This window comes from Palaemon carinicauda, chromosome 22 (assembly GCF_036898095.1).
Source record: "Palaemon carinicauda isolate YSFRI2023 chromosome 22, ASM3689809v2, whole genome shotgun sequence".
Lineage (NCBI taxonomy): Eukaryota > Metazoa > Arthropoda > Malacostraca > Decapoda > Palaemonidae > Palaemon > Palaemon carinicauda.
The window spans coordinates 31354291-31366892 of record NC_090746.1 but is presented as its reverse complement, the minus strand read 5'-3'; the positions used below and the strand labels follow the sequence as shown (position 1 = coordinate 31366892).

At 46.8% G+C, this 12602-nt stretch overlaps 1 protein-coding gene across 3 annotated transcripts in view; it reads right to left on the bottom strand.

The window, feature by feature from the left end:
* Window positions 1–11295, bottom strand: part of Vps52 (vacuolar protein sorting 52) — a 341955-nt gene extending 330660 nt beyond the window's left edge. The window contains exon 1 of one of the 3 annotated variants that reach the window (XM_068346101.1): window positions 11191–11295. The gene's annotated coding sequence lies outside the window, so the exon portion shown is untranslated. Of the gene's footprint in view, window positions 1–10975; window positions 11113–11190 lie in introns of those variants that run through there. The other 2 variants (XM_068346099.1, XM_068346100.1) reach the window with 2 other exon arrangements.
* Window positions 11296–12602: the final 1307 nt, after the last annotated feature.

Genomic DNA, 12602 nt, shown 5'->3' with positions numbered 1-12602 from the left:
AGCTTAAGGCTGACCGATAGCCTTTCACTGCCGAGATCGAAAGGCGCATTTCCTGCCGAAGATATACAAGGAACTCCGCTGTTGTTGGAATAGTGGCATCGAGCGGAGAGATACCCCTTCCACGACACCAACCACAAAAGACTTTCCACTTCGCCTGGTAGACGCTGGCAGAGGATTCTCGCAGGTGTCGAGACATCCTGTCCGCAACCTGTTGAGAAAATCCTCTCTCCGTGAGGAGTCGCTGGATAGTCTCCAGGCGTGACGCCGAAGCGAAGCTACGGCCTTGTGGAAGATGTTGCAATGTGGTTGTCTGAGTAGCTCGTGACGTGGAGGGAGTTCTCTTGGGGGTTCCGTTAGGAGTTGCAGAAGGTCCGGGAACCATTCCGCATGATGCCATAGCGGAGCTATGAGAGTCATGGAGAGGTTGACCGATAGGTTGGCCTTGTTGAGCACCCTTCTCATCAGAAAAAAAGGTGGGAAGGCGTAAACGTCCATGTTGTCCCACCTGTGTTGAAACGCATCCTGCCAGAGAGCCTTGGGGTCCGGGACTGGAGAGCAGTAAAGGGGCAGCCTGAAATTCAAGGCTGTCGCAAACAGGTCTACAGTCGGGGAACCCCACAAAGTCAGGACTTTGTTGGCTATCTGAGGATCCAAAGACCACTCGGTACTCACTATCTGCGTCGCCCTGCTGAGGCTGTCGGCGAGGACATTCCTCTTGCCAGGAATGAAGCGAGTTGACAGTGAGATCGAGCGGGTTTCGGACCATCTCAGAATCTCTACTGCAAGATGGGATAGCTGTTGCGAGAAGGTACCTCCCTGCTTGTTGATATAAGCCACTACTGTGGTGTTGTCGCTCATCACCACAACGGAGTGGCCCGCCAGGGTTTGTTGGAACTGTTGAAGAGCCAGTAAAACGGCCTTCAATTCTAGCAGGTTGATGTGGAGGCACCTTTCCGATTCTGACCAAAGGCCTGAGGCTCTTTGGTTCAGAATGTGGGCCCCCCACCCTTGATTTGACGCGTCCGTAAACAGAGTCAAATCTGGGGGAGGACGAGAAGATCTGCTCCCTTCCGTAGGTTCTCGTCGTCCAGCCACCATCGAAGATCCGCCCGTTCCGAAGGTCCTATGGGAACTAGGAAGTCCGGGGAATCGTTTCCCTGATTCCATCGTGACTTCAGCCGCCACTGAAGGGATCTCATCCTGAGGCGGCCGTTTGGAACAAGACGAACCAAAGATGATAGATGGCCTAAGAGACGTAACCACAGTGAGCCCACGACGAGATCAGAGTGAACACCTTGGTGAACACCTGGGGTGCCGTGGAGAGACCGAAACACAGCACCTTTAACTGGTAGGTCTTGCCGTCTAGGCTGAATCTTAAGTACTTCCTAGAAGACGGATGGATGGGGATCTGGAAGTATGCGTCCTTCAGATCGAGAGTGCACATAAAGTCTTGTGGTCTCACTGCAAGTCTGACCGTGTCCGCTGTCTCCATACTGAAACGAGTTTGTACGACAAACTTGTTTAGTGCTGAGAGGTCGATGACCGGTCTCCAGCCTCCAGACGCCTTCTTTACAAGAAAGAATCGACTGAAGAAGCCTGGGGAGCCGTCGTCGACCTCCTGGAGAGCATCCTTCTTGAGCATGGTCTCGACTTCTGCCCGGAGGGCTAACCCCTTTGCCGATCCCAAGGCATAGGAGTTCAACAACACTGGATTCGCTGTCAGGGGAGGTAGAGATGTTGTGAACGGGATGCGATACCCTTGACCGATCACAGAGACCATCCAAGGGTCGGCCCCGAGTTGCTGCCACCTCTGCACGCAACTTTTTAGGCATCCCCCACAGGTGGACACGCGGGGGGACTGCCACTCTTAGTGTTTGCGACCTTTGCCGCTTCCTCTAGGAGTTCTACCTCCCTTAGAGGACTTGCCGCGTTTCTTGTCTTTCAGCTGAAAGGACTGCGGCTTAGACACGCTTGTCTTAGCTGCCGGAGCCTGCTTAGGTGTCTTGCGAGGCTGCTGTTGACGTTGTTGTTGAGGGGCTGGAGGTTTATAGGGCCGAGATGTCAGGGCCCTTTGGAGGAGAGAGTCCTGGTTCGATCTCCTCCACCTCTCAGCCGTCTGCTCAATGTCACGAGGCTCCAGTAACTCCCCTCCAAAAATAGAGGAGTGCCTGAGCCTGCTGACGTCTGCAGTGGGGATCTTCGGATGGAACCTCTCGGTCACTGAATCGCGTCTTTTGAGGATCATGTTGGCCCACAGGTTAGTGACCTGGTGGGCTAGAAACTCAATAGAGCGAGTGCCCGAGAGGAGGAAGGTCTTCAAAGCTTTCTTATTGCTCTCCTTGGACAGATCCTCGTATCGCAATAGGATGCCCAGAGACCCAAGCCAGAGATCAAGCCACTAAGTTGCCTGCATGGCACTCTTCGCGACTTTTTCCAGGTTTTGGGTCTCTGACGCTGCAAACGTCACCTGCCAGGTAGAGAGCTTCTCGAAAGAAGTTCCCTTTGCTAGTTCTTCCTCGGAATGATGGAGTGGAAGAGACATGCAAGACTCCCCGTCGATCTCGAAATACCTCCTCTGTTGGACTAGAGGAGGTGGGAGGAGTTTGAACCCAGCAGAAGAACGTCCTGAGGAGGCCAGACCGGAGAGTTGAGCTTTGACCTTGTCTCTGGCGCCTTTCACCCCTTTAGACCAGGGCAAAGCTGCACTAGTCTTGGGGGGCTTCTGGACACCAAAGACCTCGTCAAGCATGGTGTCTTTCCCCTCGCGAGGGGCTGTCTCCGGGTCCTTGATTTTGTTGAGCTCCCTCATCAATCCAAGGACCTGCCAGAACGCATGTTCTGACTCGCTGTGGTCTCCTCTTGGTGGACTGGCAGCTAAGTCTCCCATCCCCAAGAGGTCTTCTTGGGGAGAAACGTGGACGTCCTCCCCAGGGATAGCTGGCTCTTGACGAATCCTCGATGAAGATTTAGGAACAGTCTTGGTGTCCTTCGATTCCCTCCTGGGAGGGAAGTAGGACTCCAATAAAGACGCCCGAGGAGGACCCTCCTCACGTGCAACCCCTCCTCTATACGGAGAAAATTCTCCCCTTGGTTCCAAGGGAGAATTCTACGAGTTAAGAGGAATCCCCCGAGGACGAGATAAACTCATCTACAGGAGGGGGTGGAGCTGCAGAGGTTGGAGAAGGAGAAGGGGTCCGCCTGATGGGGTTCCTGGAGACCAGCTTTTCCCGGGGAGGAGTCACCACGAAGCCCACTCCTTTCCTTTTCTTCAACGGTGGAGAACCCGTCACAGGGTCCCGTCCCTGATCAGTGCTGGAAGGCTTAATAGCCTGGACCACAGCATTGATCATGTGGCGGAACCATGGTAGACGGGTAACTGACGCTGTGTCAGCAATCCCCGCTGGAGAAAAGGGGATCTCGCGACCCTCAGGAGTGGACACCACGGGGCCTTCCTGAAAAGAAAAAGATGATTGCCTAGACCTATCTGCCGATCTTTCTTGTTCTGCCGTTGTCCTCCTCTTGGGCGGAGGTGAATTCTGGGAACGCCTCCCAGGAGGAGCGTCCTGCTGATGATCCTTGCAACCCGTATGACCCACACGGGCGGGTACGATGCCGCGCCCGGGAGAGCTCGTGAAAGAAGTTTCGCGCGCGGGCGTGGGCGCGTGAGGGCGCGAGGGCGCACGTGAGCGTGGCGATAGGGCGCGCTGGAGAGCAGGTGAGGTAGCGCGATGGCGCGTAGGCGAGCGTCATGTGAGTGAGCGTTCGCGCGTAGGAGAATGGCGACCATAGGACAGCGCGTGGTGGCGCGCAGGTGATTGGTGCGCAAGTGAACGCGCGTGGGGGCGCGCAGGTGAATGACGTGCAGGAGGGTATGCACGAGGTCGAGTAGGAGAGCGTGCATATGAACGCGTAGGAGAACGTTCCAGAGAACGAGCTGGCGAGTGGGCGCGCGACCTCTTAGGAGAGCGCTGGTGATGGTGGGAGGGAGAGAGATGTCTCCTAGAAGACTTGGTCTCCCTCAACTGGTGGCGCGCAGATCTGTCAGTGATTGGGGCGCATGAAGGAGAGGCCCCTTCTTTAGAGCCTGCAGGCCTCACAGCGTGTTGGCGTGAAGGGCGAGCTGTAGGAGATCGTGGGCATGGGTGCGCCAAACTTAAGAGGCGCTCAGTAATCGAAGGGCGCGCAGGAGCAACTGGGAGTGCAGGAATCGACGAGTGAGGCAAAGGTCAACCCTTACGAGCGTCTGAATCAGAAGATCTTGAGGGCGCTGGCGAGCGTGGGTGCGCAGGGCGTGCAACAGGCACAGGCACTAGTGCGTGCTTGCGCGCGCGCGCAGGAGAGTGATGGCGCGCAGTGCGGCCATCAGGAAGTTGTTGCTTCTCAGGCTGGGGCCGCCCTAAGGAGCGCTGGCGAGTAGGAGATTGCTGGCGCGTTGGAAGGCGTTGTACCTTCTCTGGATGTCCAGGAGAGCGCTGGAGCGTAGGAGATCGCTGGCGCGTTGGGGAGCGTTGGTCCTTCACAGGCTGAAGAGCGCGCCCAGAAAGAAGCTGGCGAGCAGGAGATCGCTGGCGCGTTGGGGAGCGTTGATCATCCTCAAGATGAAGAGCGCACCCAGGGGCGCGCTGGCGAGCAGGAGAGCGCTGGCGCACAGGAGATCGCTGGCGAACAGGAGATCATTGACGAGTAGGTGACGAAGATGACCTACGCTCAGCTGCACGCAAGCGCGCAGGTGCACGCGCAGGGGCCAGGGACTTAACCCCAGAGTCCTTTTCCCCCGAAGGGGACGGTGCCTGTAGGATTACAGGTGACGGCAGCACTGAAGATCTGGCAGGAGTAGGGGATCGTGAACGATCCGCAGAGAGGTCAAGGGATGTTGCAGGTATGACCTTCTCCTGACGAGGTAGTTCCTCCGCAGGGGGAGGAGAAGCAGACCCAAAGAGGCGCCTCTTCACCCCTTTATAGGGAGAAGGGAGCCCCCTCTCTCGAAGAGGCCTACGGGCCTTACGTCGAATGCGACCCCTGGGTAAGGAGTCAGGGTCATCGGTCCTTTGAAGAGGTGTCTCTGAAAGCACGGTCACCCGGGGGGGGAGACGAGCTCGCAGGAGAGACCGGAGGACCCACCTTCCCCTTCGAAGGCTGCGCGGAAGGGAGAGGTGAGTCTTCAGCAACATCCGAGGCAGCAGGATCAGGGGTTTGACTTGTCACGTCAGAAGGGACAGTCAAAACAGCGTCGACAATGTCCGAGGGATAAACCTCCGGAATTACCGGCGACTGTTTGACTGCAGCCCCCAGCTGCAACAAGTCAAACAGGCCTTCCTTGGAGGGAGTGCCCTTAAGCCCCAAGGAAGCCCAAAGCTGAAATAAACCATGGTTAGATACCGTACAGTCAAATTCATCAAAATATAAAATATCCTCCCCCGGGGGAGGAGAAGAGGGAACAACCTCGCTAAGGGAGGCCACGCCCTCTCCACCACCCCGAGGTTGGCAAAAACCACTAGGGCCTGCAATCTCACTCGGCGGTTTCACAGGTGAAGCCGGACGAGGGAGACCTTCGGAGGAGGTTCGGGCGGCGCAAGAGGAGTCCTTAGAGACCTCCTTCTTCAAAGTCACCTTCGAAGGAGATCGGTCTCTCTTGGACTTCTTCCTGCGCCTACGGCCGAACTTCTCCCACTGGGAGGCAGACTACTCCCTGCACTCACTGCACACATTTTCCTTGTCACACCGTTGACCTCGGCAAAGGGGGCAAAGGGCGTGAGGATCCGTATCCATAGAGGACATAAAAGTCCAGCACGGGCGATTAGGAAGTCCAGGGCAAGTACGCATTGTTATAGAGTCGAGGCCAACTTCACACACAAACTATTTAAAGAGAAAGCAGAAAAAGATTAAAGGCTGTCAAGCGAGGGTGAGAGCAGAAACGTCTGATCATCACCCGAGATAAAAAAGAGAATTGAGCTATTCACAGTATGTGAGGGGGGGAGGGGTAGCTAGCTACCCCTTCCCTACCCCCCGCTAACTAGCGAGGGGGTAGTTAACCCTCGTTAAAATTTAATGGCTCGTCATTTCAGCTCCGCCAAAATAATACCCTATGTAAATAGCGTGGTTTGTATTAGGTTACGGAACAACTCTCGTTTACAATATATCCCCACCCAAAACATCCCAATTTCCCACTGGTGTCACCCATAATTGTCTTTATATAAGGGAGTCCAAAAACCCATGAACGGGTGGTTAGCCCCAATAATTTTGGTCAGAAATCCATAAAATACAAGATAGCGAATAGGAAAAATATATGGTTCATGTATTTGGCTATTAATTCAAGTATCATATATTTACTAAAATCCTATTAAAAAAAGTAAGATCGGGTTAATATACGATACTTTAACTACTAGCAAAACTGAAATTCGCTATAAGAAATGAACGAGTGCTGGCTAGTTTGGTATTTTTCTCTATTTGTTGAATAGGGGCTGGGGCATAATAACTTACGTATCGGTCGATTAAAATGTGAAGTCTATCTTTCACTCAAGTCCATTGTTTACATCTTGGAGACTGATGTCGAGTTACTGTGATAACCGCGCATACTTAATTGCATTCGCTTTGGCCCGTTTTCCTGTTTTTAGTATGACGTAATCATTACCTGGCTTTTTTAAGCAATTAGGAGCTTCCAAATATTTATGCACAAATTCCCAAATGTTGTTCTGCAACAGCCATTTTTTTTCACCCTTCCCTTCAGTGTTGGTTAAACCACCATCCATAAAGATGCCTCCAAGAGGAAACATTAGGGGAGTACAATCTTTTTCGGAATTTAGAGTAATTTCATCTATATCGGCAATTAATTACAATTGAAACGCTCTCCGTTCAGTGTACAGCTAGTTACTCATGTGAAAGTAAAATATATCCCTGGAATAATGAGCCACGGGAATTGTGAGCACAGCTCAACATTACTGCTTGCCAGTACATACGGAGTTTGAGGTTTTTCTTTTTCCGCGAGCTAAGCGAGCGCACAGCGGAGAAAAAACCATTAGAGGGATGTGAAGTGAATCATAGATAATTATGATAATCTAATTTTCCGTCACTTACATGAACCATATATTTTTCCAACTGGTTATTTTGTGTTTATTCTACATTTCTAACCATTATTGCTGCTGCAAATAACTCGTTTTTTGGCATTTCCCACTCAAATAACACCAGTTCCCCACAGGGATCCCCCATAATTGTCTATACGTAAGGGGGTCCAAAAACTCATGAGCGTGTGGTTTACCCCAATAATCAAGGTCAGAAATACATATAACTCAAGACAGTGAGTAGGAAAAATATATGATTCATGTATTTGGGCTATAAATTAAAGTATCATACATTTAACCGGGATTGAATACTGTACCCAAATAAAGCTAACTGAAGCAGTAAATATTCACCTACTTAAGTAGCCTATGCCAACAAATTATTATTATTATTATTACTTGCTTGCTAAGGTACAACCCTAGTTGGAAAAGCAATATGCTATAAGCCCAGGGGCCCCAACAGGGAAAATAGCCCAGTGAGGAAAGGAAACACGGAAATATAATATATTTTAAGAACAATGACATATAAATAAATATTTCCTATATAAACTATGAAAACTTTAACAAAACTAGAGGAAGAGAAACGAGATAGAATAGTGTGCCCATGTACCCTCAAGCAAGAGAACTCTAACCTAAGGCAGTGGAAGACCATGATACAGAGGCTATGGCACTACCCAAAACTAGAGAACAATGGTTTGATTTTGGAGAGTCCTTCTCCTAGATGAGCTGCTTACCATAGCTACAGAGTCTCTTCTACCCTTACCAAGACGAAAGTAGCCACTGGACAATTACAGTGCAGTAGTTAACACCTTGAGAGAAGAATAATTGTTTGTTAATCTCAGTGTTGTCAAGTGAATAAGGACAGAGGAGAATCTGTAAAGAATAGACCAGACTATTAAGTGTATGTGTAGGCAAAGAGAAAGTGTACCGTAGCTAGAGAAAAGGATCCAATGCAGTACTCTCTGGCCAGTCAAAGGTCCACATAACTCTTTAGCGGTAGTATCTCAACGAGTGGCTGGTGCCCTGGCCAACCTAGCTTAATTGAGATCCAGCTAAGCTAGCTACCCAATCCTTTTGGCCACTGGCCTAGGCTATGCTATTTCAGTAAATCTTCAACCCAATTCTTTTGGCCACTGGCCTAGGCTGTGCTATTTCAGTAAATCTTCAACCCAATTCTTTTGGCCACTGGCCTAGGCTGTGCTATTTCAGTAAATCTTTAACCCAATTCTTTTGGCCACTGGCCTAGGCTGTGCTATTTCAGTAAATCTTTAACCCAATTCTTTTGGCCACTGGCCTAGGCTGTGCTATTTCAGTAAATCTTTAACAAAATCCTTTTAGCGACTGGCCTAAGCTGTGCTATTTCAGTAAATCTTTAACCGAATCTTTTTTTATAGAAAACACATAACAATATGTAGTGGTTATCTCTATGCCGGGACACAGAAGACCTTTTGTAAAAGAGACCTCCATGGCCAGCATACATAAAGAAGCCTCAAAAGTAGAAGAAATAAGGCCTTTATGTTAATCTGTAGCTGTACTCATCTACAGATAGTAGAGAACCCACCTTATAGTAGATAAAGCGGTCTCAAAAGGAAAGAAGGACATGTGCCTTAAAAATACAAATATTGCTGGGAGTGCCAGCGCACACTAGTAACAGCATTGTCGTCAACATATAAACCGCCCTAAGGCGCAGGCACAGTGATCATTCCCATATACTAATGCTAGTCCCGCTGCCAGGAACAACAATGCCGGTAAACATACGGCAGCGAAGACAAGCGATAATAGTTTCCACACACACATAATGCCGTACTTTTATACCTGTAATAGTGATGCGTCGCCATTTACGGCAGTGCCACTTTTAGCGTCACTGCCCTAAATAGCAACGCATCACTATTACACGTTTAAAAGTAAGGTATGCCGTAGGAGACAACAAGGCCGTAAGTACCGGCACCGCCGTCAGTCTAACAACTCACTCCGAATGGGGAAATATGCTGATGGCTCTGGAGGGCCAGAACCCAGAGGGAACTAGCCCTCACTAACAACAATTACAAAAACACAGCATCATAAAACACAATTTTGACGCCAATGTTAGTGCCGTTAAGACCAACCACATAGAGAGGTAATGACATGGGGTAGAATGCCCATTATAAGTATCTAAAATTAATAACTAAGTAATTGATGCTACTCGATCTAAAAATCCCAAAGCCTAGGAAACTGCAGAACAAAAATGTCAGCGCACCAGCATTTTGAGCTCACCCTTCGCAAAGGGGAACTCAAAAGAACTGCAAGTACAGTACCCAGCATGAGAAATCTTGAACGAATGTAGCATGGCGGACCAACGGATATGCCGTCGAACGATAGGCTAGGCCTGGATGCAGCAAGTCAAAGGAGAAATCCCAAAGGCTAAAAGGAACGGCAGTACAGAAAGTCAGTGTACCAACTAAATGAGATCACCCTTCGAAAAGGGGAGTTCCAAAAAACTGCGCATACCTAGCCTGGGAAATCCCAATTGATTGCAACACGATGGCCAAGAGCCTAAACGGTCTAAAATACCAAAAAATCGAAAACGAGTGGACAAAATATCTCAGTAAACTAGTATATCTGAGGTAAAAAACCCCTAAGGGAAAAAGCCACAGTCAACGAATCCGGTAAGACAGACCTAAACGACATTGGCGAGTCCGTTTTCTACTGAAAAGTTACCGCTCTCTGGGCTAGGCTACCCGAAACTGACACGCACCAACAAAAACATAAAATACAAAAATGCAATGTAAATGCAAACATAAAATGGAGCCCAAAGCATCGCAATGCTAAATAAATACTAGCTAACGTGAAATTTACACAATAAATTAAGTGAACATGAAAAATAAGGGCGATCAGGTATGTAACAAGAAGGCCAAGCTAGCTGGACTCGGAGCGCCCCGCCTCCCTCATCGTAAAAGCTAAATAACTTTCCCCGAAGGGATCCAAAACATTTACAGCTAAAGCAAACTGTAAAGAAAGGTTGGTACTCAACTTAGACGATGAAGAGGAAGCCATCACATGAAGAAAATCTTCAAAAGAAGCTGATAAAGAATGCACAAAAAAAAACACAACAGTAGATCAAAGCTGCGACAAAGGAATGAGGCGCCAGAGACATACGAGAGCACCGTAAGGTGAGAGGATATGTAATGGCTCCTCACTTATCCTTCCCCTTAGTGCATTAGACTGGGTAAAGTCTATTGGGGGTGTAGATATCTATGGTTATCTTCGGATACGTCCCTGATTATAAACGATATCTTCAGATAGTCGTTCCGGGGGTTAGAACCTTGTGATACCTGATGGTAATTCTCTTGTAATATAACTGGCAGAATTATTATACAGTAGGAAGCTGCCGAAGGGAACTTCCATCAGGAAGACATGGGCATCTCGCCAAAAATAGATTTTTCCAACATCGAAATCCGTTTTTTGGCAACTGGCCTAGGCTGTACTATTTCAGTAAATCTATAACCTGTCACCACTAGCAAATATGAAACAATCACATTCCCTTTAACACAACTTACCTAAACAAACTTTTAATTGTATTCCTACAGCCGCAATACCCAAATTGGATACAAGGTAGCTCTGAGAGATGCACAGGTAAAGATATACCGGCATTAACTCTGATAGATAGTTTATAACTTGCACACTATTCTTGATTAAATTGAACCTCATGAAATTCAATGCATGTTGTAATCTAATTGCTTACTTATTATATTGATTACCTAAATTCATCAAGAAAAATCATCACGGGCTCTCAGCAATAAAACCAACTATACAAAGCCTAGCTGAGCCATACTCTTACACTCAAATGCTCAAGTGGTGGAAAATAAATTATAATATCCATTCATATACTATGAAATACATCATATTACTCATCAAAACAAGATAATAATGTTTTGCTATACATTGGATTCCAGGGACGGATGTACTCACTCTTTTCTGTCTTAGTGTAAACATACAAACAGCTGACTGTCAAAGGAGTGCCTGTGTTTACTTTGTTGTCTACGATTCACTATTAAACAATAGCTGAAATAATGAAATTATATAGAACAAGTTAGAGTAAATATTCATTAGTTTTCCTTTATAAATAAATAAATACACAAATAAACAATCTACGTACTATTGCTCTGTAAATGATGACATCGGAAACTATTTTTCTCGCAAACAACGAACGTATATCTTCAGATTTGAAAATAATTTACGTGAAAGTATTAGCAATTTGGTGTGATTTCTTCAGTTTTTAAGCACACAAAAATCTAATTATCACAGTTACAAGTAAATTCGAACATCTAATATTTCTTTCTTTTTTTTTTTCTTTTTTTTTTTTTGTACTGGACATGAATGAATGCATGATTTGAAGTTTTCTGGCATCAGACATCGAAGGTCATTGACGCCGATATCGTTTATCATAAATAAATAATAAAAGAATATTCAGTTAAAACCATATAAGCATATATATCATTATGAAGGTTAAATAGCTTTCAGAACCTGCTTCGGATATAGATCTAAAATTTCTCACTTTGGCGGTTTTTTTTTTTTCAGTCATACATAGCAGGGGAACGCTACTCTCTACAGGACATCCTCTGTCATTTTATCTTGTTCATTCAGAGTATTCAACATTTCATATCACATATTGCTCATTTACTATTGAATCTTCACTGGCAAAGGACTTGCAGAATAAGAAAACCTTCAGTTTCCCCTTGAAAGCCTTGTCTTCAGTCATTCGGAGGTCTCGTGAGAATTGTTGTATATTATTATTATTATTATTATTATTATTATTATTATTATTATTATTATTATTATTATTATTCTCCAACAAGGAAAATAGTTCAGTGAGGAAAGGAAACAGAAAAATAAAATGTTTTAAGAGCAACATTAAAATATCTCATATAAACTATAAAAACTGTAACAAAACAAGAGGAAGATAAACTAGATAGAACAGTGTACCCCAAGCAGGAGAACTCTAACCCAAAACAGTGGAAGACCATGGTACAGAGGTTATGGCACTACCCAAGATTAGAGAACAATTGTTTGATTTTGGAGTGTCCTTTTCCCATAACAACTGCTCACTATAGCTAAAGAGTCTCTTCTACCCTTACAAAGAGGAAAGTGGCCACTGAACAATTACAGTGTAGTAAGAAGAATTGTTTGGTAATCTCAGTGTTGGCAAGTGTATGAGGACAGAGGAAAATATATAAAGAATAGGCCAGACTATTTGGTGTGTTTGTGTAGGTAAAAGAAGGGAAAATGAACCGTAACCAGAGAGAAGAATCCAATGTACTACTGTCTGGCCAATCACCTCATAACTCTCTAGCGGTAGTATCTCAACGAGTAGCCTATAGTCTTAGGACCGCATATTTAAAGGCTCTTGAGCCTACAGTAGACATATACCTAGGTTTGAAACTATCTGTAGGCTAAAAATTCAACCACGGATCCATCAAGTTAAAAAGGGAGAGGAGTGTCGCTGCAAGGACTCTCCCCCCCCCCCCGAAGCTGTCGCAATTCTAAGCTATTTTAGAACTATTTTCATGT